The following is a 25,471-nucleotide window of genomic DNA, read 5'->3' on the forward strand; positions in this document are numbered from 1 at the left end:
AAATCAAGAGTTGGACACTCAACCAACTGAGCGACCCAGGGGCCCCTATTGAATATCTATTTTGAGCCACATTTTATGCTAGGCTTTTCTTTTTTTTACATTTTTTTTTAAACGTTTATTTATTTTTGAGACAGAGAGAGAGACAGAGCATAAACGGGGGAGGGTCAGAGAGAGGGAGACACAGAATCTGAAACAGGCTCCAGGCTCTGAGCTGTCAGCACAGAGCCCGACGCGGGGCTCGAACTCATGGACCGCAAGATCATGACCTGAGCTGAAGTCGGCCGCTTAATCGACTGAGCCACCCAGGCGCCCCTATGCTAGGCTTTTCTTACACATTAGTTGATACAAATGTTGCATCTCTCCTTTGAGGAAATTGTATTAAGTATAGACAATACTTATAATTACATTGTTAAAAGTAGATTTCAGTTGCTTTATATACAGTTATTTGTGCTGTATTAGGACAAATGGGTTCCTAAAAGTCACTGCACTATGCAAAATCATGCAATAAAAATCACAGGGCTTATGGAAAAAATGAGGTTAGCACAACAGTCGAAAATTTCGTTAGTGAAGGAGTGTCTGGGGGCTCAGTTGGTTGGGCGTCCAACTCTTGGTTTCAGCTCAGGTCTTGATCTCACGGTTTGTGAGATCTGTGAGATTGAGCTCCGTGTTGGGCTCTGCCACTCTCTCTCTGCCCCTCCTTCTCTCTCTCTCAAAAATGAATAATAAACTTAAAAAGTTTTTTTCATTAGTGGAAAAAGCAAATAGAAAATTTAAATGATAGCAGAATTTTTGTATGTTAAATAGTTAACAAATACATAAGTAATATAGAGTAATTGCTGCCCTTTGTCTTGGAAAAGACCAGAAGTTTGATTTTTGGGAAGTGTCAGGATTGCAGAGGTGCCTGGGTAGCCCAGTCAGTTAAGCTTCCTTTTGGGTTTTGGCTCAGGTCATGATGTCGAGGTTCGTGAGTTCAAGCCCACACTGTGAGTGTGTAGCCTGCTTGGGATTCTCTCTCTCTTTTCCTTCTCTCTCTCTCTCTCTCTCTCTCTCTCTCTCTGTCTCTCTCTCTCTCTCTCTCTCTCCCCCCCCCCCACTCACTCACTCTCAAATCAGTAAACTTAAAAAAATGTTAAAAAGAAGGATTGCAGCTTATGAATTATTTTGAAGTAATGGAAGGAAAGTTGTCTGCAGTCTGAGGGAAAGTTGTAATACCAGATATGGATGTGTGTGCCTAACAGCCAGAACTGTTGTAGCTGGTAGATGTTTGAGGTGTATGTCTGTCCTGTACATGCCTGTGTGGCTTATTTCAGCTGGGTGCAGTTTTCTTTGTTCACCTAGTACTCCTGGTAGACAAAATCCCACTGAAAAACAGTCATGAAATTTGAAATGTAGTATGTTCAAAATATTCCTTAATATGTTAATCATGTTGTAACAAACATGTATTTTCATAGCAAGCATTATAGCAGAACTGACTATATGCATTGTCTAACCTAGTGCTACAGTGATCACACAGCCTAAGTTTGGGTAACTTCTTTCCCTCTGGCATGTGACTGTTTACTAATAAGCAAAAACTTCTTGCATTTAGTGTCTGAGCTAGTGTCACATTCTTTGCCATCTTAGTTGCCACTAAGAAGACAAACTTACTTCAGTATTTTCTTTGTTAAGGAGAAGCTTTGTTCCAGATTATCAAAAGTTTCAGGCTAATTCATTTTATTTTTAAAAAGTGTTTACAGGAAAACCTTGGTTTGCAAGCATAAATTATTCCAGAAGCATGCTTGTAATCCAAAGCACTTGCATATCAAAGTGCATTTGCCCATAAGAAATAATGGAAACTTAGATGATTTGTTCCACAACCCCAAAATATTCCTATAAAAATTATTACAATACTGTAATATAATACAAAATAATAAAATGCAAAATACAAAGAAAAATAAATTAACCTGCACTTAACCTTTGAAAACCTATGTAACTAGTGTGAGGGAGACAAGAAACAAGAGGGCTGTTGTGTAGGACAACTTTCACTGCCATCACTAATGGAATCACTGCTATCTCTTGGCTCAATGGAATCTTTTTCTGCATGGGGGCCATTGTGTATGCTTGCACACATGTTGACTACGGTATAGTTTTGATAAACTCTCGTCATATACTGTTATACTGTGTTTAATGTAACTGGCAATAAGGCAGCAGAGGAAAGGGTCTATATCTGCCGACAGCCTGACCTAGAATGAAGCAAAGCACTCCCAAGCTTATTCTTCTATGGGAAAGCAAAGGACTGTCCGTAGGTGCTTTGAAGTGACAAAAACTACACTAGTGCCTGTTGTGGGCACCTTCCGACATTCTGAAAAATCATTGATTTCTGCTGAACATCATGGCCTGAGACCAAGTATCCAAGCATGGGAGACGATCACCCACAATCCTGCAATGAAAGGGAGAGGGAGGGAGGGGACCATTGGTTCAGTTGTGATCATGTGACATTTGGCATCGCGTACTCGTATTGCAAGACATCGCTCATTTATCAAGTTAAAATTTATTAGAAATGTTTGCTCGTCTTGCAGAACACTCACAGAACAGGTTACTCTTAATCCAAGGTTTTACTGTATTTATTTAATTGGAGAGAGTGAGCTTGCAAGCATGAGTGGGGGAGGGGCAGAGAGAGAGAGAGAGGGAGAATCCCAAGCAGGTTCTGCTGTCAGCGCCCAGCTGGACAAGGGGTTCCGTCTCACTAACCGTGAGATCATGACCTGAGTTGAAATCAAGAGTCGTATGCTTAACTGACTGAACCAACCAGGCACCCCAGGCTAATTCATTTTCAAGATTTTTTGGGGGGAGATGATATTTTATTTATTAAAATTTTTTTATGTTCAAAAATTTTTTTAAAGTTTGTTAATTTTTTGAGGGGGGGGGAGGGGCAGAGAGAGAGGGAGACACAGAATCCGAAGCAGCCTCCGGGCTCCGAACTGACAGCACAGAGCCTGACTTGGGGCTTGAACTCAGGAACTGTGAGATTGTGACCTGGGCTGAGGTTGGATGCTTAGCCGACTGAGCCACCCAGGCGCCCCTATGTTTATTTATTTTTGAGAGAGAGAGAAAAAGCTTGAGCGAGGGAGGGGCAGGTAGAGAGGGAGACAGAATCCAAAGCAGGCTCCAGGCTCTGAAGAGGTCAGCAGACCTCTGTGTGGGGCTTGAACTTGGGAACTGCAAAATCATGACCTGAGCTGAAGTCAGAAGCTCAACCGAGGCACCCAGGGATTTTAAAATATCCCAATATTTTAAAAACAGGAAATAAAATATTACACATTTTTTCAATTTGTGTGTGTTTTTTAAATTCTTAAAAAATGTTTATTTTTGAGAGAGAGGGGGACAGCATGAGCAGGAAAGGGGCAAAGAGAGAGGGAGACACAGAATCTGAAACAGGCTCCAGGCTCTGAACTGTCAGCACAGAGCCCAACATAGGGCTCGAACCCATGACCTGAGCCAAAGTGGGATGCTCAACAGACTGAGCCACCCAGGTGCCCCTTCAATTTGTGTTTTGAAACAATTTTGATATTCAGTGGAGGGAGCCTGGTGTGGAAATAACAATAGAAAGATTCTGGGTTTGAATCCTGGCTCTGTTTTATCCCTTACCCTTTTTAAGACTCAGTTTGCAAATCTGAGTAAAAAGATAGAACAGTACTTTTCTGACATACCTCACTGGTCAGGTAGTGAGATACATATAAAAGTACCTGGCAGACAGTAAAGCATGTGAATTAGTACTTGCTTTGTTGTAGGTTTAGTCTATTAAGAACTTCTGTTTTTTCATTTATTTCATCTTTGTTTTATGTTGTCCTTATCATGTGTCTTATAAACTGTTTGATGTTTTTATTTTGTATTTTTTTTGGTATTTAGGAAGTTTTATATTTTTGTTTTGGTCAGTTAACTTTATATTTATACCTTTGAAGATTCCCCTTGTCCTCTTTTTCCTTTTTGTCTTACTTATTAGGCTTCTACTATTTGATTTGTTAGGTTTATTTTTATTTTCATTATTTTTTTTTATGTTTATGTATTTTTGAGAGAGTGAGCATGAGCAGGGGAGGGACAGAGAGATTTAAAGCAGGCTCTACACTGACAGCAGCAAGCCTGATGTGGGGCTCAAACTCTCGAACTGTGAGATCATGACCTGAGCCAAAGTTGGATGCTCAACCCACTGAGCCACCCAGGAGCCCCTGTTTTGTTAGCTTTAAATTAAATCCATTGAGGGGAGTCTAGCTGGCTAAGTCAGTAAAGTGTGTGATTCTTGATCTCAGGGTTGTAAGTTCAAGCCCCACGTTGAGTGTAGAGATGACTTAAAAGTAAAATCTTAGGGGCGCCTGGGTGGCTTGGTCGGTTAAGCGTCCGACTTCGGCTCAGGTCATGATCTCACACTCCGTGAGTTCAAGCCCCGCGTCGGGCTCTGTGCTGACAGCTCAGAGCCTGGAGCCTGTTTCAGATTCTGTGTCTCCCTCTCTCTCTGCCCCTCCCCTGTTCATGCTCTGTCTCTCTCTGTCTCAGAAATAAATAAACGTTAAAAAAAAAAAATAAAAAATAAAAAAAAAAAAAGTAACAGGACTTGAAAAAAATGAATCCGTTGAGTCTTATTTTCTTATGTGTGAGACAGTGAATGAGCTTATTCTACTTTACTGTTTTTTTTTTTTCATGTCTCTTTTTCCTTTGACATTTTATTTTATTTATTTTTTTTTTTTTAAATTTTTTTTTTCAACGTTTTTTTATTTATTTTTGGGACAGAGAGAGACAAAGCATGAACGGGGGAGGGGCAGAGAGAGAGGGAGACACAGAATCGGAAACAGGCTCCAGGCTCCGAGCCATCAGCCCAGAGCCTGACGCGGGGCTCGAACTCAGGGACCGCGAGATCGTGACCTGGCTGAAGTCGGACGCTTAACCGACTGCTCCACCCAGGCGCCCCTCCTTTGACATTTTAAAGTTATTTTTGCTTGGTGAGTGTATGTCATTTTATGTACTGTTCTTTCACCCTCATCAATACCTTTGTTTTAGATTTAGTTATATGATTAAATATAGTTTATATTCACCAGCAGACCTTTAGTTGAAGTTTTCTCAATCTATTGATTGGATGAAGCTTATATACACTAGAAATTCCTGAGCAGTGCTTGTGGAAATCTCTTAAGTTCTTACATGGTTAAACTTTTTCTCTAGCCTTGATATTTGAAGGGCAGTTTGGCTGGATTTAAATTCTTTGGCACACATCATCTTTGGTTTTTTGAAAATATCGCCCTGCTCTTATCTTACTTGTATGTTGCTGGTACCACCATAATTTCTTTGTAGATGATTTAGCCTTTCTTTTTAGAGATCTGAGTGGTTTTTCTTTATCTGTAAAATTGAATTATTTTACTTGGATTATGTCCCTGTGTTGACTCTTCTGGATATATTTTCCCTGGTACATGGTTTCAGGTTGGGAGAGCACAAGCAAGAGAGGGGCAGAGAGAGAAGGCCAGAGGATTCGAAGTAGGTTCTGTGCTGACAGGCTGACAGCAATGGGACCGATGTGGGGTTCAAACTCAAGAACTGCGAGATCATGACTTGAGCTAAAGTCAGACACTTAACCGACTGAGCCACCCAGGTACCCCTAGATCATATATCTTGAAGTTTAGTCTTCATTTCTGAGATGTGGTTGTGTTTTTCCTGTTTCTTTAGATCAGTCTGTACCTGTTTTATATTTTCCTGTTTGTCCATTATTTAAAAATTTGAACATCTGATTTGAGGTGTTCTTTTATATTTTCATCTGGCATATTTAATTATGCTGTAAGATGTACAGTATTATTTATTTTTAATTTGCCATGGAATCTTATATTACATGTTTCCTTTTTTTTATCACTAGGCTTTTTGGTGTGTTTTCATCTGCCACAGGGTTTTTTACTTTTTTTATTCTGTATACATAACTTGGTATAAGTGCTGGGTTCTTTTTTCTTTTCAGGTTATTTGTGATGGATTTTACTAGGCCAATAGTATACATAGTTTTACTTTTGGAGTGAGGTTTGAGTGACTTCTCAATCTCTTAGTTCAAGAGAGCACCCTCTTGTTGCTACAGTGAATTGTTTTTTAAATAAATATGTCTCTCCCCTGCCCTTTCCAGTTGTTCTATCAATATTTTAGTAGGGTCCTCATCTTCAGTGGCTTCTTTCTCTATCCAACCTTCAAATGTCAATTCCTTCTAAGGTGGCTCCTTCTCCTTGAAAGCCATGCCTTGCTTAAACTGCTACTTTGGTCTTTTTTGTTTTTTAAGTTTTTATTTAAATTCCTGTTAGTTAAAATACAATGTAAGAGGCGCCTGGGTGGCTCAGTTGGTTAGGTGTCCGACTTCGGCTCAGGTCGTGATCTCATGGTTCGTGGGTTCGAGCGCCGTGTCGGGCTCTATGCTGACAGCTCAGAGCCAGGAGCCTGCTTTGGATTCTGTGTGTCCCTCTCTCTCTGCTCCTCTCCCACTCATGTTCTGTCTCTCTCTGTCTCTGAAAGTTAAATAAACATTAAAAAAATTTTTTTAAATACAATGTAAATTAGTTTTGGTTGTACAGTATAATGATTCAACACTTGGATATATCACCCAGTCAGTGCTCATCACACAAGTGCACTCCTTAATCCCCACCAGCTGTTTATCCCATCTCCCTACTCACCTTCCTTCTGATAGCCATCGGTTTGTTCTCTATAGTTAAGACTCTGTTTCTTGGTTTGCCTCTCTCTTCTCTTTTTCCCCTCTGTTTTGTTTCTTAAAGTCGACACATGAGTGAAATCATATAGTATTTATCTTTTTCTTACTGACTTTTTTCGCTTAGCATAATAATACTCTCTAGCTCTCAGGGGCTCCTGGATGGCTCAGGATGGCTCAGTCAGTAGGCTGACTGACTTCGGCTCCGGTCATGATCTCACAGTTTGTGAGTTCGAGCCCTGCTTCAGGTGAGCTTGTGCCCGGCTTTGGGTTAGTATGAGCCCTCCTTCTCTGTCTCTGCCCCCCTTGGGATTCTCCTTCTCTCTCTCTCTGCCACTTGCTTACTTGTGCCCCCTGCTTCTCTCTCAAAAACAAAACAAAACAAAACAAAAACCTCTCTAGCTCCATCCATGTCATTGCAAATGGCAAGATTGATTCTTTTTTATGGCTGAGCAATATCCCATTGTGTGTATATATCACATATCCTTTATCCACTCATCAATTGATGGGCACTTGGGCTGTTTTCATAATTTGGCTATCATAGATACACTGCATCAGGGTGCATGCATCCCTTTGAATTAGTATTTTTGTATTCTTTGGATAAATACCTAGTCGTGCAATTGCTGGGTTGTAAGGTAATTCTATTTGTAACTTTTTTTTTTTTTAAGATTTTATTTTTAAATAATTTTATACCCAGTATAGGGCTCGACCCCACAACCCTGAGATCAAGAGTCGCATGCTTTACCAACTGAGCTAGCCAGGCCACCCCTATTTTTAACTTTTTGAGGAAGCTCCAGATTGTGTTCCACAGTGGCTGTATCAGTTTGCATTCCTACTGTAAGTGCAAAAGGGTTTCCCTTTCTCCACATCCTTGCCAACACCTGTTGTTTCTTGTGTTGTGTTGTTGGTTTTAGCTGATCTGACTGTTGTAAGGTGATACCTCATTGTAGTTTTGATTTGCATTTCCCTGATGGTAAGTGATGATGAGCATCTTTTTATGTGTCTGGTGGCCATATGTATATCTTCTTTGGAAAAATGTCTGTTCATGTCTTCTGCCCATTTTTTAATCGGATTATTTGTGTTTTGGGTGTTGAGTTTTGTAAGTTCTTTATATATTTTGTAAGTTCTTTAGATAAATACTAACCCTTTATTGGATTATGTCATTTCCAAATATCTTCTCCCACTCAGTAGTTTGCCTTTTAGTTTTGTTGAGTTTCCTTTGCTGTGCAGAAGCTTTTGCATGTTGCTCTCCATTTTTCCCAACACCATAGTCAAAGAGATGGTCTTAACAGACTCTCTTAAGTCTCTTCTTTTGACTCCCAGTAGCCATTGCTCTTCATCTGTCATGTCTCTAAATACTTCCCTTCAGGATGGGGCCACCTTCTGAGGGTGAATCCTAGTTAATAGAGATATTCAGTCACCACTTAGACCCTGTGGTATTAATCTTTTGGACAGTTCCCATTGGAACTTCTTGTATCGGATGTTTATGCACTTATATGTAAATTGGAATTTTTTAGTTGTTTCATCTTATAGTGCTGGCTTTGGGTGATTTTGTTTGCTGTTTGTTCGCCTGTATGGTTTTTATGAGGATTTTTGGAATGTTTAGAAATTAGGGAGCAGACATTCTATAAAGAGTTAATTTTTGGTTTTACGTGCTATGCTTGATAATGGTGCTTTAAAAAAATTTGCAACTTGTGTTTTATAATTGAGTAATTGGTTATATTTGTTTCCGTGTTCTCATAGCCACTCCATTGTTTTTTCAAACTCTTCTGGGAGTATTTATCATTGAAGTAATTACAAGGTTCTGTTATATAACTGATTATCAATCGTATATATATGTGTATGTATATCTTAAGTTTTATTAAATTTTTTTCTATCCTTAGCATTAGAGTTCATAGCTTATAGCATTTCTTTATCAGAGGTCCTCATATTAAGCAGGAATCCTTAGTCTTCCTTCAACTTTTTTTTTCCTCAAGTGACATCATTTAATGTTAAAAAAAAAAAAAGATAAAAACACATTTTACAGTGCATTAACAGTGGTGTAGTGTCCAGAAAGCAGATGGTGATGGTCACATTGAATTCTGCTAGTAAGACCATATCTAATTTAAAAATGGGTCCAAAAGATACAGACCAGTGACTCCCTCAGGTTGATATGCCATAAGAATATTGGTATAAAATTCCCACAGACCTTTCTTTGTTTTATTTTGAGACTATGTACTTGTTACTTTTAAAATACTGAAATACCTTTTGTTTGGTGAAATATTAGAGACAGATTTTTAAAAATGGTTTACTGAGAAAAAATAAAATTTAGCAACCTCATTTAAATTATCCAATTTTTGTTTTTGAAATTTTGCTGGTTTTGAAAAAATATGTAAGTATGGAAATGGTATTTTATCAACCTCACAGAGTGGCCCTGATTGTTAAAGTACTTAAAACTTTCAGGTAAGGAACAGCTAAAAGAACAAAGATGTTTAGCTTGAAAGGGAAAACTGAATTCTTACAGACCTAAAATGAATAAACAGAAGTTAGAAGGAGCTAGTGTTTGCCTTGGTATATCTAAAAACATTTTAATAAAGAGTGAGCTGGCAGTAGACATGAGCTGTGTGGCCATTCACACCAGATGATGTTTAAGGTCTCTTCCAACTAAGAGACTATAAAATAGCCTTGACTTGTTGAGTCTTATCTCAGTGGGTCTTGTTTTTGTTTTTTGTATAAGTAAGAGAAACATTTTTTAAAAAACAGTATAAAACTAGGAGGAGAAAGGTTATCCTTAGAATTTGTTTTCATGGTTGTTGTAGTTGTCCAGAAATTATATGATATATAAAGGACGACATATTGTCTACAAATTGAAGTTCCAACTAAAATAATTTTAGGAAATGGAGGATAAAAGTAGAGATTCTGTGTTTCCTTTAAAAATTTTTAAAAAAATATTTTCTTTTTAAATTTTTTAATGTTTATTTTTGAGAGAGAGAGAGACAGACAGACAGACAGATGGTGAGCAGGGGAGGGGCAGAGAGAGAGAGGGAGACCTAGAATCTGAAGCAGGTTCCAGGCTCTGAGCTGTCAGCATAGAGCCCAATGTGGGGCTCGAACTCACGAACCAGGAGATCATGACCTGAGCTGAAGTCAGACTCTTAACCGACTGAGCCACCCAGGCACCCCTAAAAAAATTTTTTTTTAATTAAAATATAATTTGCAGTAAAATGCCCAGGTCTTGATTGTACTGTTCTTTTAGGTGTCTTGAGGGTACTTTTCTGCTCGTTTTGACAAATGCATATACCCTTGAAACCCAAGCCCCTTTCAAGATGTAGAACATTTGCATCATCTCAGAAAGACCTTTTGATCCCCTTGATTAAATAGTTTAATTCAGTTTCTGCTTTCATATTTCTCTGCATTCAGTGAAGCTGGGTTGGGTCTAAATATTGTAAGCTGTAACTGATATCATAGTGCTTTATTTAACTTTAAAAGAAAATCTGTTTTTTAAGTTTATTTGTTTTGAGAGAGAATGCGAGCAAGTGGAGGAGGGGCAGAGAGAGAGAGGGAGAGAGGATCACAGGCAGGCTCTGCGCTGACAGCAGATGCAGGGGCTTGATCCCAGGAACCATGAGATCATGACCTGAGCTGAAATCAAGTCAGATGCTTAACTTACTGAGCCACCCAGGTGCCCCCAGCCCCAATTTTTTTTTTAAGTCAATTCTACCCCCGCCATGGGGCTTGAACCCACAACCCCAAGATCAAGGGTCACATGCTCCACTGACTGAGCCAGCTAGGTGCCCCTTTTTAAATATTTTTATTGAATGCTTACTCAGGTTCTTTATATATATTTGCATTAAAATTTTTTTTAATGTTTATTTTTGAGAGACAGAGTGTGAGTGGGGGAGGGGCAGAGAGCGAGGGAGACATAGAATCTGAAGCAGGCTCCAGGTTCTGAGCTGTCAGTACAGAGCCCCAAGTGGGGCTTGAGCCCATGGACTACGAGATCATGACCTGAACTGCAGTCGGAGGCTTAACTGACTGAGCCACACAGTTGCCCCATATGTTTGTGTTTAACTCTCACCTGCACCCTGCAGGATGGTTGATGATTTCGTTGAGGCTATAGTTAGGCCAGTGATACAAAGCTGTTTATTAAGTGGTTGCTAAGATTTGAACTCTAAACTAGTGTTGTCCAATAGAATTTTTGGTGATGATGGAAATGTTCTGTATCTGAGTTTCCAGGATGTTCCACTATTCACGTGTGGCTGTTGAACACTTGAGGTGTTGATATTGTGACTGAGGAGCTTTACTGAAGAATTTTAATTTTTATTTAGTATTGATTAACTGAAATGTTAAATGGCTACAACTTTAACCTCTGACTCTTAAGGCTTTATGTGCTCTTTCTCTATACCTTTCTGCTCGACGGAAGTCGAACTTCTAAAGTAGCTCCAGTACACTGGTACTAAGTGCTGGTCAATAAATGCTTCTTGATTTGATTTTGGCATACATAAGACTCATTTTCTTTTTAACTTTTTAATTGTGAAAAATTTCACACATACGAAAATAAAATATTATGAACCTATGTCCTAATTTTGACAGTTACCAACTTTTGGTTCATTCTTTTTCATCTGTGACCCCCATCCCCTGGATTATTCTGAAAAAATACCAGGCATCATTTCAACATGGTTGACTTTTAAAGCCAGATTTGGCTTTTATCATTTAGCTTAATTTGAGGATTCATTCTTTTTAATCAATTTCAAAGAATGAAAGGTTTTTTGGATTAGCTGAAGGAAAGTAATAGAAGGATATATATATATATATATATATAGAGAGAGAGAGAGAGAGAGAGAGAGAGAGAGAGAACCAAAGAACATCATGTAATCTTAATGCCAAATCTAAATTGTATGTACAGTATTTGCCTAGTTTCTTAATTTGCTCTGTTGTAGTTCCCACTTCTAAGGAACTGTTTTTTTCTGTAACAAGGATTTGGAAAAAGATGAAGTTTCTTTCTGCAGTAGATAACCTTACATAGTTATATAAACAGCCAGCTCTTTTAGAGATTTCTTAACCTCCTTCATATTCTTATCAGTGAAGTTAGAGATCACTTTTCTAGGCAGAGCAATGGAATAATTTTCAGTATTACAACAAAAGTTCTGTTTCTTAACATTGTCGGTTTCATTTCTATGATCTCATGGTACCATAGTGCCTCACCTCAGTCATGGTGCTGATCAGCTGTGCTGGGCCAGAGAGGATCCACTTTTGGGATTCCTCTGGCACAGTTGCCTAAGGCTGTGTTCATTTTTTTTTAAATTTCTTCTCTCTGTTCTTGAGATGGGATAAATTTTATTGATTGGTTTACCAGTACACTGAATCTTTCCTGTTGTCTCCATTCTGTTATTGAGCTCCCATGATGAGTTTTTTTCCTCCTACCAAAACATGTGTTGTACGGTGTTCAGTAATTGCTTCCTCTGGTATACTTATTTATTATTCTTTATTATTTTTAGAGAGACAGTCTTAGCAGGCTCCATGCTGAGCATGGAGCTCAGTGCTGGGCTCGATCCCATGACCCTGGGATAAACCTGAGCTGAAATCAAGTCGGTCGGTCATTCAACCTACTGAGCCACCCAGGTGCCCTACCTCTGGTATTTTTTTTATAGTAGCTAATTTAAAATCTTAAATGTCTCCTTTCTACATTGGTATCTGCAGATTGTCTTTATCCTTGCAAGTTGAGATTTTTCCTGTTTATTCACATGCCACATAAGTTTGGATTTTATCCTGAACGTTTTGAATATCAGCTTGTCAGGCTCTGGGTCTTGCTGAAATCCTATGGAGAATGTTAATTTTATTTTAGCAAATCTGGTTAGGTTCAGGCTGCAAGTCCCAACTGTTTCAGCTGGGGTTCTAATATGAGTTCAGATTTTAAAATCTTTGTAGTCATTTTTGGATCTGTCTTGCTGATGTTTCACCCCGTAACTAGTCTGGGTCCTGGACAGTGTATCTATTAATTCAGTTCTCAGTCTTTGGTATTGTGAATAGGATCAGACCCATGCATGTGCAGTTTAGGGGTTATGAACCATGGAGTTCATAACTAACTTTATGGAGTTGCCTTCTCCCAGTTCCTCCTCTGTGATATTCTTGATATTTTATTTCCCTGAGCCTCCCCTTTTCACCTGGCTAGAAAGCTGGGGTTCTAGTTGTTTCATTGTACTATGCACTTTTGTGATTATGCCTTTGATTGGCTAGAGCTTTATCAACTTTATTGATCTCAAAGAACTAGCTTTTGGTCTCACTTATTTTGTCTATTTTTTGTTTTTTCTGTTTCATTGATTCTTCTCTTAACCTTTTTTACTTCCTTTTTGTTTACTTTGAGTTTAATTTGCTCTTATTTTTCTAATTTCTTAAGGTAGAAGCTGAGATAATTGGAGACCTTCTTTTATAATGCAGGCTTTTTTCTAACTAGTTGTATAACTTTCTCTTTGGTTGTTACTTCTCAGCAGTTGGACGGTGATATGCCTCTCTGTTCCCCTCCTCCCATCTTATTTTCAGTTTATCTTACTTGGGTTTGTTGAGATTCTTGGATCTGTGGATTTAGAGTTTTCATCTAATTTGTAGTTTTTTATATTTTCCCTCCTTTACTCTTTTTATCCCCTTTTGAAACTCCTGTTACATGTATGTGTTAGACTATTAGACTTCAGGTCATTGAGTTTCTCTTTTTTCTCTCCCTGTTCTCCCCACCCCATCATTTTCCATTTTGGACCATTTGTGTTACAGATGTTCAGGTTCATTGCAGTCACTTTAAGTTCTCTCAGTGGTTTTATGTTCACTGCACTGACTTTGAAATTCACTGTATTGTCTAATATTTTAAGCTCATATGATTACCTTTTAATTTTTTGGTATTTTTATTCAACAGTGCTCCCCTCCCCCTTTTAAGAGAGAGAGCACTCGTGCCTGTGCAGGTGAGGCAGAGGGAAGAGAATCTTGAGCAGGCTGCATGCCCAGCACAGAGCCCAAGACAAGGCTCGTTCTCATGAACCTGAGCTCTCATGACCCGAGCTGAAATCACGAGTTAGATGCTTAACCAACTGAGACACCCAAGTGCCCATACAATGTCCATATTTTTTAAGTGTCCATTTTTCTTTTCTTTTTTAATATATGTGTATTTTTAGCTTTTTTATCTTCGTAATCTCCATATCCAACATAGGGCTTGAACCCACAACCCCAAGAGCAAGAGTCGCATGCTCTGCCAGCTGTGCTAGCCAGATGCCTCTCTTTTCTTTCTTTCTTTTTTATTTAATTTTTTAAAAAGTTAATTTATTTCGAATGAGTAAGAGCAGGGGAAGGAAGGAGAAGAGAGAGAGGGAAAGAGAATCCCAAGCAGGCTCCACACTGAGTGCAGAGCCCAGGTTGGGGCTTGTTTTCATGAATCCTGACAGCATGACCTGAGCTGAAATCAAGAGTTGAATGCTTACCAAACTGAGCCACCCAGACACCCCATTTTTTTTTTTTTTTAAGTAAATTCTTCCCCCACCGTGGGGCTTGAACTCACAACCCTGAGATCATGAGTTGCATGCTTGGGGTGCCTGGGTGGTTCAGTTGGTTAAGTGTAAGGCTCTGTGCTGACAGTGCAGAGCCTGCTTGGGATTCTCTCTCTCTCCCTCTCTCTCTGCCCCTCCGCCTGCTCAGATGCACATTCTCTCATAAATAAATAAACATTAACAAATTTTTTTTAAAAAGTCGTATGTATACTAGCTGAGCCAGCCATGTGCCTTCCTTTAAGTTTCCATTTTCCAGTTTTTGTTTTTTGATTGTGTCCATGTTTTCCTTTCAATCCCTTAATATTACCTAATAGCTAATAGCTAATAGTGTTTTAACGTGTTTGCTACTTCCATCGTCATTATTTTTGAGTAGTTGTTGATTTTTTATTTCCTATAGGTTGTGGATCATAATTTTCAGCTTTACATTTCTAATAATTTTTGTTTCTCATAATACTGGAAATTATAGACACTAGGATATTAAATGTCTGGATCCTATTGTCCTTTTGAAGAGTTTTGTTTAGATAGACCATTAATTTGCTTGTGCATCAGCTTTTCTCCAGGGCTTGTTTTGAGGCTTTGATAAAAGTGGGTCTAGATTAGCCTATTCCTAAGGTGTGGTCTTTCTGGGTCTCTACTGAATCTTTGAGTATTTAATAAAGTTTCTAAATTGATGTTAGGAGCTCTAATACCTACTCCCACCCATGTATGAGTACCAGTAGTTGTTCAGCTCATGATACTTGATAGTTGTCTTTTGCTTAACTTCAGTAGAATCTTGCAATGAGCCCACTCATTGGGCTTAATATTTGACTAAAGATATTTGTGCAGATTTCTGAAGCTTCATCTTTGTACAGTTCTCTCTGGGACTCAACCCCATAAATTCCAGCTGTTTGAGCAGTTTCTAACTCAAATTTGTCCTTAAATCAGTGAGACTGCCATGTTCTGTTTGGCTTCCCCTTCCCTATTCTACAGTCTGGAAAATGCCTCTAGGCAGAGAAGAGGATTTTTTGGGGGTTTACCTTGTTTCCCTTCTGAGATCTTAGTCCTGTGTTGGCTCTCATCCAACAGCTGAAAATAGTTACTTCATATTTACTTATTAGCTTTATGCTTGGCAGAAGTATCATCTTTCATATATATATATATATATATATATATATATATATATATATATATTTTTTTTTTTTTTTTTACATTTTTATTCAATTTTGAGAGACAGAGACAGAACACTAGCGGGGTAAGGGCAGAGAAAGAGGGAGACACAGAATCCGAAGCAGGCTTCAGGCTCTGAGCTGTCAGCCCAGAGCTCTGTGTGGGAGCTCGAACCCACAAACCGCGAGATCATGACTTGAGCCGAAGTTGGATGCTTATCCATCTGAGCCACCCAGGCGCCCCTGAATTTTTTTAAATGTTAATTTATTTTTGAGACAGAGAGAGAAAACAAGTGGGGGAGGAAGAGAGAGGGGTGGGAACAGAGGATCTGAAGCAGGCTCTGTGTGCTGACAGCAGAGAGCCCAATGTGGGGCTCAAACTCAGGAACCGTAAGATCATGACCTGAACCGAAATCGGACGTTTAACTGACTGAGCCACCCAGGTGCCCCCATCTTAATTAGACAAAAATGTGTGTTAAAGCTGAGTTATATATGTATTTGGCCTTACATGTTTGGAGGGAAATTGTTCAATGAAATATACACTATTTCCTATTTTTCTTATTAAAACTGTTTGTCACTACAGTTTATCTTTGGGCAAGAGCAGAAAATTTATGGTATAAACTAAATTGAATATTTGTTGTTACTTTTTCCCTTAGACTAGGAATACTGTTCTCATTTGTAATGAGTGATCTGTTGGATAAGTAGGGCTGTTAGGAAAAAAAGAGTTTGGGATCCATTTCCTTAAACACACACTGATTCTTGAGTGGGAAGAAATGAATTCTTAGTTTTTTGGAAGAGTATGCCATTCTAATTATTTTTACAGGTCACATTGACAGGAGAAAATTGATTTAATGACATTGAGTATAATTTTAAGATGGAAGACTGCCAAATTTCATTAATCGAGAATTAGTTGAAACTTAATTACTGGCCTGAAATGTGATAAAATAAAAAAACTAGGTAGTATAGTGTTATCACATGTAAAGAAAGTGGAGTTTCGTTATTGTTTTTTTTTTTTTTTTTTCTTTCTGATGTTTGTTTATTTGGGGACGGAGGGGCAGAGAGAGGGAGACACAGAATCAGAAGCAGGCTCCAGGGTCTGAGCTGTTAGCACAGAACCTGACTTGGGGCTTGAACTCACAGACCACGAGGTCATGACCTGAACTGAAGTTGGACGCTAAACCTACTGAACCACTCAGGCACCCGTGGAGTTTGGTTTTTAATTTTCATTGGTAAACTCCATTATTTGGGGGAATTCTCTAATTAGTTAATTATTCTGTGTTGCATTCATTTTTCTTACCTATTTTTGGCATTTTTATTGCCCATTTGACTATAAGAATAAGCAAAGAAACAAAAGGTGACATAACGTTTGAATTTGTTGATTAGAAGATCTGTTAAAAGATTTGGGGTGCCTGGTTGGCACAGTCAGTTGAGTGTCCCTTGATTTCAGCTCAGGTTATTGTCTCACACAGTTTGTGAGTTCAAGCCGAGCCCTGCCTGCACTGACAGTGTAGAGCCTGCTTGGGATTCTCTTTCTCTCCCTTTCTCTGTCCCTCCCCTCCTTGTGCATGTGCATGCACTCTCTGTCTCTCTCAAATAAATGAACTTATTAAAAAGATCTAAAATTTAATAAAGTTACTGTATATGATGGAAAGAGCTCTCAGAGCTTTAGAGGGTCTAGGATGTAGTCTAAATTTTGCCACTAACTAGGTAAATTGCTTGTTCTCTTTTTAAAGTTGATTTAATTTGAGAGGGAGCATGCATGTGTGTGTGTTTCCTTCCATGAGTGAGGGAGGGGCAGAGAGAGGAGAGAGAATCTCAAGTAGGCTCCCACCTGTCAGCACGGAGCCTGATGCAAGGCTCAAACTCATGAACCGTGAGATCATGACCTGAGCCCAGATCAGGAGTCGAACACTTAACTGACTGAGCTACCCAGGCACCTCGAAATTGCTTGTTTTCTTAATCTTACTTGTAAAATAAGGATTGAACCTTTTATGCTTAGTTTGCAGGAGTATCATGAAAATTATACGTTAGTGTGAAATCCCTTTGAAAAATGTGGTGCTGTAAACAATGTAAGGTATTTCCAGTAAGACCAAGGGGAAAAAAACTCTAATTCTGAGTATTTTAAGTTCAGCTATACAAAGTAAAGTCACATTGGGGGCCCCTGGGTGGCTCATTCGGTTAAGCGTCCAACTCTTGGTTTTGGCTCAGGTCATGATCTCATGGTTTCGTGGGTTTGAGCCACTTATCAGGCTCTGTGCTCACAGCACAGAGCCTGTTTGGGATTCTCTCCCCACTTCCTCTATGCCCCTCCCGTCATACTGTCTCTGTCTGTCTCGAAATAAATAAATAAACTTTAAGAAAATTAAAAAAAAAGTCACACTGTACATGTCAAGTAAGAATATAAACTTCTATGATTTTTATATGCTTGTTATGAATTGTTTATACACTTCCCATTTATACTGTGGGATAGTAGAATGTTCTGTAGTTTTGGATTAAAACTTCTCACTAAAAAATCAGAATTTTGGGGCGCCTAGGTGGCTCAGTCAGTTAAGCAGCTGACTCTTGATTTCAGCTCACAGTTCATGAGATCAGGCCCCATGTGGGGGAGCCTACTTTGGATTCTCTCTCTCCCTCCTCTCTGCCCCTCCCCCCATGCACTCTCTGTCTCTCTTTCTCAAAAATAAATAATCATTTAAAATGTTATTGGGGCGCCTCGGTGGCTCCGTCGGTTGAGCGTCCGACTTCGGCTCAGGTCATGATCTCATGGTTTGTGAGTTTGAGCCCCACGTCGGGCTCTGTGCCGACAGTTCAGAGCCTGGAGCCTGTTTCGGATTCTGTGTCTCTCTGACCCTCTCCCGTTCATGCTCTCTGTCTCAAAAAAAAATAAACGTTAAAAAAATTAAAATAATAAATGTTATTAATTTTTGTTTATTTTTGAGAGAAAGAGAGAGCAAGTGGGGGAGGGGGCAGAGAGAGAGGGAGACACAGAATCTGAAGTAGGCTCACCCATGAGCAGTGAGATCATGACCTGAGCCAAAGTTGGACGCTTAACTGAGCCACCCAGGTGCCAGAATAATCATTTAAAAAAAATCAGAATGTTTCTAGCAATTTCCTCCGTAATGGGAAATGTAGCTTAATTTTTTCTTTTTTTTCCTCTCCTTCTGACTGCTCTCTATAATGGCTTTGTATTACTTGTGTTAGTGGTTTCCTTTTTAAAAAAACCTTTTCTTTTTAAATTGTTTTTTTTTTTTTTTTTTTTTTTTTAACGTTTATTTATTTTTGAGACAGAGAGAGACACAGCGTGAACGGGGCAGGGGCAGAGAGAGAGGGAAACACAGAATCGGAAGCAGGCTCCAGGCTCTGAGCCATCAGCCCAGAGCCCGACGCGGGGCTCGAACTCGCAGACCGCGAGATCGTGACCTGAGCCGAAGTCGGACGCTCAACCGACTGAGCCACCCAGACGCCCCTTTAAATTGTTTTTAATGTTTATTTTTTGAGAGAGAGATAGAGTGCAAGCAGGGGGAGGGGCAGAGAGAGAGGGAGACACAGAATCTGAAGCAGGGTCCAGGCTCTCCACTGTCAGCACAGAGCCTGACGTGGGGTTTGCAGGGTTCAAACCCACAAACCACAAGACCATGACCTGAGCAGAAGGCCAAAGCTTAACCGATTGAGCCACCCAGGTGCCCCTCTTTTTTCTTATTTTTTTTTTTCTGTTCTACACTATTGAAGGGTAGTAGAAAGGTAGATATATGTATATTTTTTTATTTTTATTTTTTTAAATTTATTTTGAGAGAGAGGATAAGGCAGAGAGAGGGAGAGAGAGAGCCCCAAGCAGGCTCCACACTGTCAGTGTGGATCCCAATATGGGCCTTGAACTCAAGAATGGTGAGATAATGACCCAAGCCAAAGTCAGATGCTTAACCAACTGAGCCACTCAAGTGCCCCTAGAAAAGTAGTTGTAATGGCTAGGTGTAATGGCTCTGAATCCAGATTGTCTGGGTTTAAATCTTTTTTTCCATCACTTAGTAGTCGTGTGACCTTAGTCAAATTATGTAATCTCTCTGGATCTCAGATATCTCATCTAAAATGAGGTTAAAAAGAGGGGCGCCTGGGTGGCTCAGTCGGTTGAGCGTCCGACTTCAGCTCAGGTCACGATCTCGCGGTCCGCGAGTTCGAGCCCCGCGTCAGGCTCTGGGCTAATGGCTCAGAGCCTGGAGCTTGCTTCCGATTCTGTGTCTCCCTCTCTCTCTGCCCCTCCCCCGTTCATGCTGTGTCTCTCTCTGTCTCAAAAATAAATAAACGTTAAAAAAAAATTAAAAAAAAAAAAAAAAAAAAAAAAGAATACCTACTTCATACCATTGTTAAGATTAAATGAGTTTTCCCTGTGAAGCATTTAGCACAGTGCCTGGCACACCACAAATGCTCAGTAAATGTTAGCTATAGTACTATTCGTTTTATGTGTCTTTTTCTGACAAGTTATCTCCATGATTTAAGCACTCATTGCAATAAGTAGCTTTATTGTCTGAAGTCAGTGTTTATTTTTTTAATTATATTTTAATTTTTTTTAATGTTTATTTATTTTGAGACAGAGTATACATGCTCAAGTGGCAGGAGCAGAGAGAAGAGAGAGGGGGAGAGAGAGAGAATCCCAAGCAGGGTTCTTGCTGCCAGCTCAGAGCCCAACTCAGACTCGAACTCACAAACTATGAGACCATGACCTGAGCCAAAATCAAGAGTCAGACTCTTAAGCAACCAAACCACCCAGGCATCCCTGAAGTCAGTGTTTAAAACCAGAACTATTTGATTCCAAAGACTGCTCTTTTCATTATTTGACTAATTCCTTGATGTAAAATTTTCCATTCACATTGTAACTAGTATGTAAAAGTTACCTATGAATATAATGCTAGGATTATGACACGGTGACACTTTATGATTTGTTTACTTTAGCAGAGAAGACCTAGCCTCCTTTTGTACCATATTTATTAAGTTGGCTTTGGTACATATAAACCTTAGGTGTAAAAGCAGTTTTTAATACAAAGTAAATTAAAAGAGACTATTATTTTTTTGCCATTATTTCAGATAGGTCATTATTTTTTGTTGCTCTCACATATATTTTTGTAATCTCAGCTACTAATAAGTTCTGTTCACATTTTTCCTCTCTTTTGGTGAGTATCATGTTTTTATTTCTGTTAAGTATGAATCTCAAATTGGAATTGTTGTGTGATTGTATGATTAGATATTGCCAGTGTTTTTTAAAATCTGGTTTTATTGAGATATAATTTTTATACCATAAAACTCCTTCTGCCAAACAGTTGAACCAATTAGTTAATCAGTTTTCTCTCTTACCAGAAATCTATGAGAGTTCCAGTTGCTCCATACATTCATCAGTTAATATCATCTAACATTTTAATCACATTTAACTTAAAGGCATGGCACATGTTTTTGATGTAATTAAGAATCTCAAGTGTTTATTGGCTGTTAGGATAACCTCTTTTGAGAGCATTTTCTTCAGGACCCTTGCCCAATTTTTTAATGAGCTATCTCTTACTGATACTGAGTTACAGTTCTTTATATTTTCTGGGTGTAAGATCTTTGCTGTGCATTGCATATGTCTTTGGCCTGCGTTTTTTTGTTGTTGTTGTTTTTGTTTTTTTAATGCTACTTCAAACATTTAAGCTTTCCTGTTTGAGGGTTAAGGGAGATTGCTAACTGAACATAAAATTTTTTTTTTTTTTAGAAGTTTTATTGTTACACCTTTTTCGTTTAGATTTGTGATGTTTTCACAGTTTATTTTTCTTTTGTACAGAAGGGTCATTGTCCTCATGAAGTTTCACCCTACATACTTAAGACTTAGTACTCAACAATTTTTAGGAACAGATGCATGGCGGCTCTACTAATTTATTTTTTTAATCTTATTCTTCAGTTTAGGTAGTTCTATTGCTGTGTCTTCTATTTCACTGATTATTTTCTTCTGCATTGTCATAATTGCTTTAATGTAATCTGAGATGTGTTCATTGTATGTATTTTTCACCTCTAGAAGTGCTGTTTGGTTCTTTTTTTAATGTGTTCTGTTTCTGTTTTCAATGTTTACATTTTTTAAAAATTCTTGATCCTATTTGTGATCATTGTCTTGATATCTTTACCTCATAATTTCATCATTTCTCTCTTTTATTTCTCCAGGTTATAGGTCACGTTTTCCTGCTTCTTAGTTTATCTAATAATATTTTATTGGGTGTTGGGTATTATGAATTTTACATTGTTTTATTGGAATTAATTGTCTTTACAGAGTGTAGGACTTTGTTAATAGCAGGCAGTGTAGGTGCTTGTATATAAGTCTAGGGCTTTGTTGGGTGGGTCTATAGAACACTTACTCTAGGGCTAGTTTTTGTCTCCTGCTGAGTAGATTTTTTGCAGTGTTTACTGAATTGTGCAGCTTGTTCATTGAAGGAGACTCCATTCTGGTGACTTGGAATTCTCAGTACCATGTGAGCCCTGAAAATTCTTGAACTTCCTACTTCCTAGTCATTATTTACCTCATGAAGTTTCACTCTACATATTCAAGACTTAGCACTTAATAATTTTCAGCAATCAATGCATAGGGATCCCATGCACGTTTTTAGTCTGTTTCTCTGAATAGTTCCATCAGCGTTTGCTTTACTATCGGCTTGGCCTCATTGAATTTCATTCATTGTCTTCAGCTCTGTGTGGACTGTTGTGCTCTGCTTGAGATCCTTTCTCCATGTACTGTGATCTATAAAGCAGTGGCGTTTCTACGTTTGTCATGTTTTCTCCCCCCTCTTGTGGTTCACAACGCTGCACTGCCTGTTGTCCAGTGTCTGACAAGTTATTTCATATGTTTTGTCCACTTTTCTTGTTTTTAGTAGAAGGGCAAGTTCATCCTCACTTATTCCATCATGGCCAAAAGTAGTTACTGTATTTTTACAGAAATAAATTTTCAGAAAGCTAATTGAGGGTTAAGAACAATGCACTTTAAACTGTTCTTTGTACGTATGTGGTTCCTGGAAAACGTTGACAAGTCAGGAGTGTCCCTTTTAACTAGTCTTTATATCATAGCTTACTTTAAAGCTTTTTACTGTAACTGTAATTATTGTAAGAAAACCAAACTACTTTTAGGCTTTCTGCAGGGTAAATAGGAATGCTAAATTTATTTTCTTAGTTATGTTTCTTTGACTACTTATGGTTAAAGATAGCCTTAAGTTACTACTTCTGCTTTCCTCTCCTTCTTATCCCCCAGATCACTGTCTGCTGAGTGTATAGTTGATTGTGGGGAGGGGCAGACAGTTAGGAAGATATTGCAGAGAAATTGGAATTAATGGTACCTACTGGAGGTTGGAGGTATGAGAAAAAGAAAGCACCAAAGATAAAATAGGGTTTTGTTTTGTTTTGTTTTGCTTCATATCTGGTTGGGTGAGTTGAGGGGAAAGCATCTACTGAGATGATGAAGACTTGATGCAGAACTGATTCTGGGGGAAAAATTTAGTTGTGTTTTGGATGGATTAGGTTTGAGATGAGAAGCAACAAAGCAGGGATGGTGAATACATAGTTATAGAGTAATTCTGTAATCGAGCTTAATTGTTTTTTTTTTTAATTTTATTTTTTATTAAAAAATTTTTTTTTGACATTCATTTTTTGAGAGACAGAGACAGTGTGAGTGGAGGAGGGGCAGAGAGAGAGAAAGACACAGAATCAGAAGCAGGCTGAAGGCTCTGAGCTTGTTAGCACAGAGCTGGACGTGGGGCTTGAACTCACGAGCTGCAAGATCATGACCCGAGCTGAAGTCGGACGCTTAACTGACTAAGCCACCCAGGTACTCCTACTTAATTAATTTTTAAAATTTATATCCAAGTTAGTTAGCATACAGTGTAACAGTGATTTCAGGAGTAATTTTCGTACCCATTTAGCCCATCCCCCCTCCCACAACCCCTCCAGCAGCACTCTTGTTTGTTTTCCATAGTTAAGAATCTCTTATGTTTTTGTCCCCCTCCCTGTTTTTATACTATTTTTGCTTCCTTTCCCTTATGTTCATCTGTCTTGTATCTTAAATTCCTCATATGAATGAAGTCATATAATTGTCTTTCTCTGACTAATTTTGCTTAGCTATTAATACCCTCTAGTTCCATCCACGAGTTGCCAATGGCAAGATTTCATTCTTTTTGATTGCCGAGTAATACTCCATTGTGTATATATACACCACATCTTCTTTATCCATTCATCCATCAGTGGACATTTGGGCTCTTGCCATACTTTGGCTATTGTGGATAGTGCTGCTATAAACATGGGGGTGCATGTGCCCCTTCGAAACAGCATACCTGTATCCCTTGGATAAATACCTAGTAGTGCAACTCCTGGGTTGTAGGGTAGTTCTATTTTTAATTTTTTGAGGAACCTCCATACTGTTTTCCAGAGTGGCTACACCAGCTTGCATTCCCACCAGCAATGCAAAGGAGATCCTCTTTCTCCGCATCCTCGCCAACATCTGTTGTTACCTGAGTTGTTAATTTTAGCCATTCTGACAGGTGTGAGGTGGTATCTCATTGTGGTTTTGATTCATATTTCCCTGATGGTGAGTGATGTTGAGCATTTTTTCATGTGTCGGTTGGCCATCTGGATTTCATCTTTGGAAAAGTGAGTAATTGATATCTTTGATGCCAAATGTAAAGTTTTACATTTTCATTGTTTTTACACATTTTTTCTGCTGTGATTTTGTCATCATTTGCATTAAGTCTTTCTCCCATATTTTGTAAATACGGTTTCAAAAGTTGTGAGTAAAATTTGCTTAAATGTATAACCATGAATTCTGGCATATATTACCTGACCTTTTGCATGCAGTTTTTTCCTGCAGCAATACAGTGGTTTAAAAAATTATTAGTGAAACCACGTATTGATACACCTGAAAGTCAAATAACACTAAAATACTAAAACATTTATGGTGAAAAAAATATGTCCGCCCCCCCCCCCCCCCCCCCCCCCGCCTTCCCACTTCTGAATCAAGCACCCTCCTAGCCATTTTCTCTGGTATTTGCTTTCTTGTTGCTTTATAATACACCACTGTTTATAGTTACATGACCTTTAGACATTTGTTGACTTCTGGTTATAGAAAGAAGGACTTAGAACTTCATCATTCACACATTTGTCCACTTTTTCTCATTACCCCATCATAGTTGTATCATAGTATTTTGATAAACTAGTACTGAATATGTTTTTATAATTACGTATGTATTATTTACTGTTAAGCCAAATATTACAGTAAGATCATACTTTCTCTCTTAGACAAGCCTTTATTTCTCCTAGAATTAAACCTGTCTGATTTATTCAGTTGCCTGGTTTTCTGTGGATGTATTGCTCATTTTCCCCAAATGTGCCTGAATTTTTGTCATGTGCTAATAAATCATAATTTCCATATTATGAAGTATACAAGTTCCATTTTTGCCCTTACTGGAAGCCTAGTCCATGGTGGACTTTGGCTTCCTATTTTATTTTGGAGTGGTCGTTCTCTAATTTTCTTTTTCCCCTGCATTAGATTTATTTACCAGTACCATGTTGTCTTTTGTTTGTTTTGATTCCTCTTAATGGCTTCCTAAGGAAGAGTGTGTAGAGGTAAAATTTTAGTTTTCTGAGAAGCCTTTAAATGTCATTTTACTCATAAACTTGATTGATAATTTGGTTGGGCATAGAATTCTAGACTGGAACTGGATTTCACTCTGAATTTTGAAGGCTGTATAGATGTTTTCTAGCTTTTAGCAGTATTCCATTATTATTTTGGAATAAAAGCTCAGTGCCATTCTAATTACAGATCCTTTTATGTGCCTTTTTTTCCCACTCTGGAAGTTTTTAAGGACGTTTTCTTTGTTTTCAAGGCTTTGAAATTTTATTATGATGATCTTATTATAATGGTATAGGTCTTTTCTTTCTTCTTTATATTTTGCATGCATATATTCATCCCTTGTGGCTTGAGAAACTTCTTTCCTTCAGTAAAATGAAAATATTGCTTTAAAATATAATTTCCATACCTTTATTTTTTTTTTCCAGTTTTCATTTTCTGTAACATTTGGACTTTTTAGAGTGAGTTGATGGTTTTTTAATAAATTTTTAAAAAATGTTTA

The 25,471-nt window shown here is 38.4% G+C and overlaps 1 protein-coding gene across 2 annotated transcripts in view; it reads left to right on the forward strand.

Moving 5' to 3' along the window:
- Positions 1-25,471, forward strand: part of NAA15 (N-alpha-acetyltransferase 15, NatA auxiliary subunit) — an 84,798-nt gene that overhangs the window by 9,251 nt on the left and 50,076 nt on the right. The window lies entirely within an intron of this gene.

This window comes from Panthera onca, chromosome B1 (assembly GCF_046562875.1).
Source record: "Panthera onca isolate mPanOnc1 chromosome B1, mPanOnc1 haplotype 2, whole genome shotgun sequence".
Lineage (NCBI taxonomy): Eukaryota > Metazoa > Chordata > Mammalia > Carnivora > Felidae > Panthera > Panthera onca.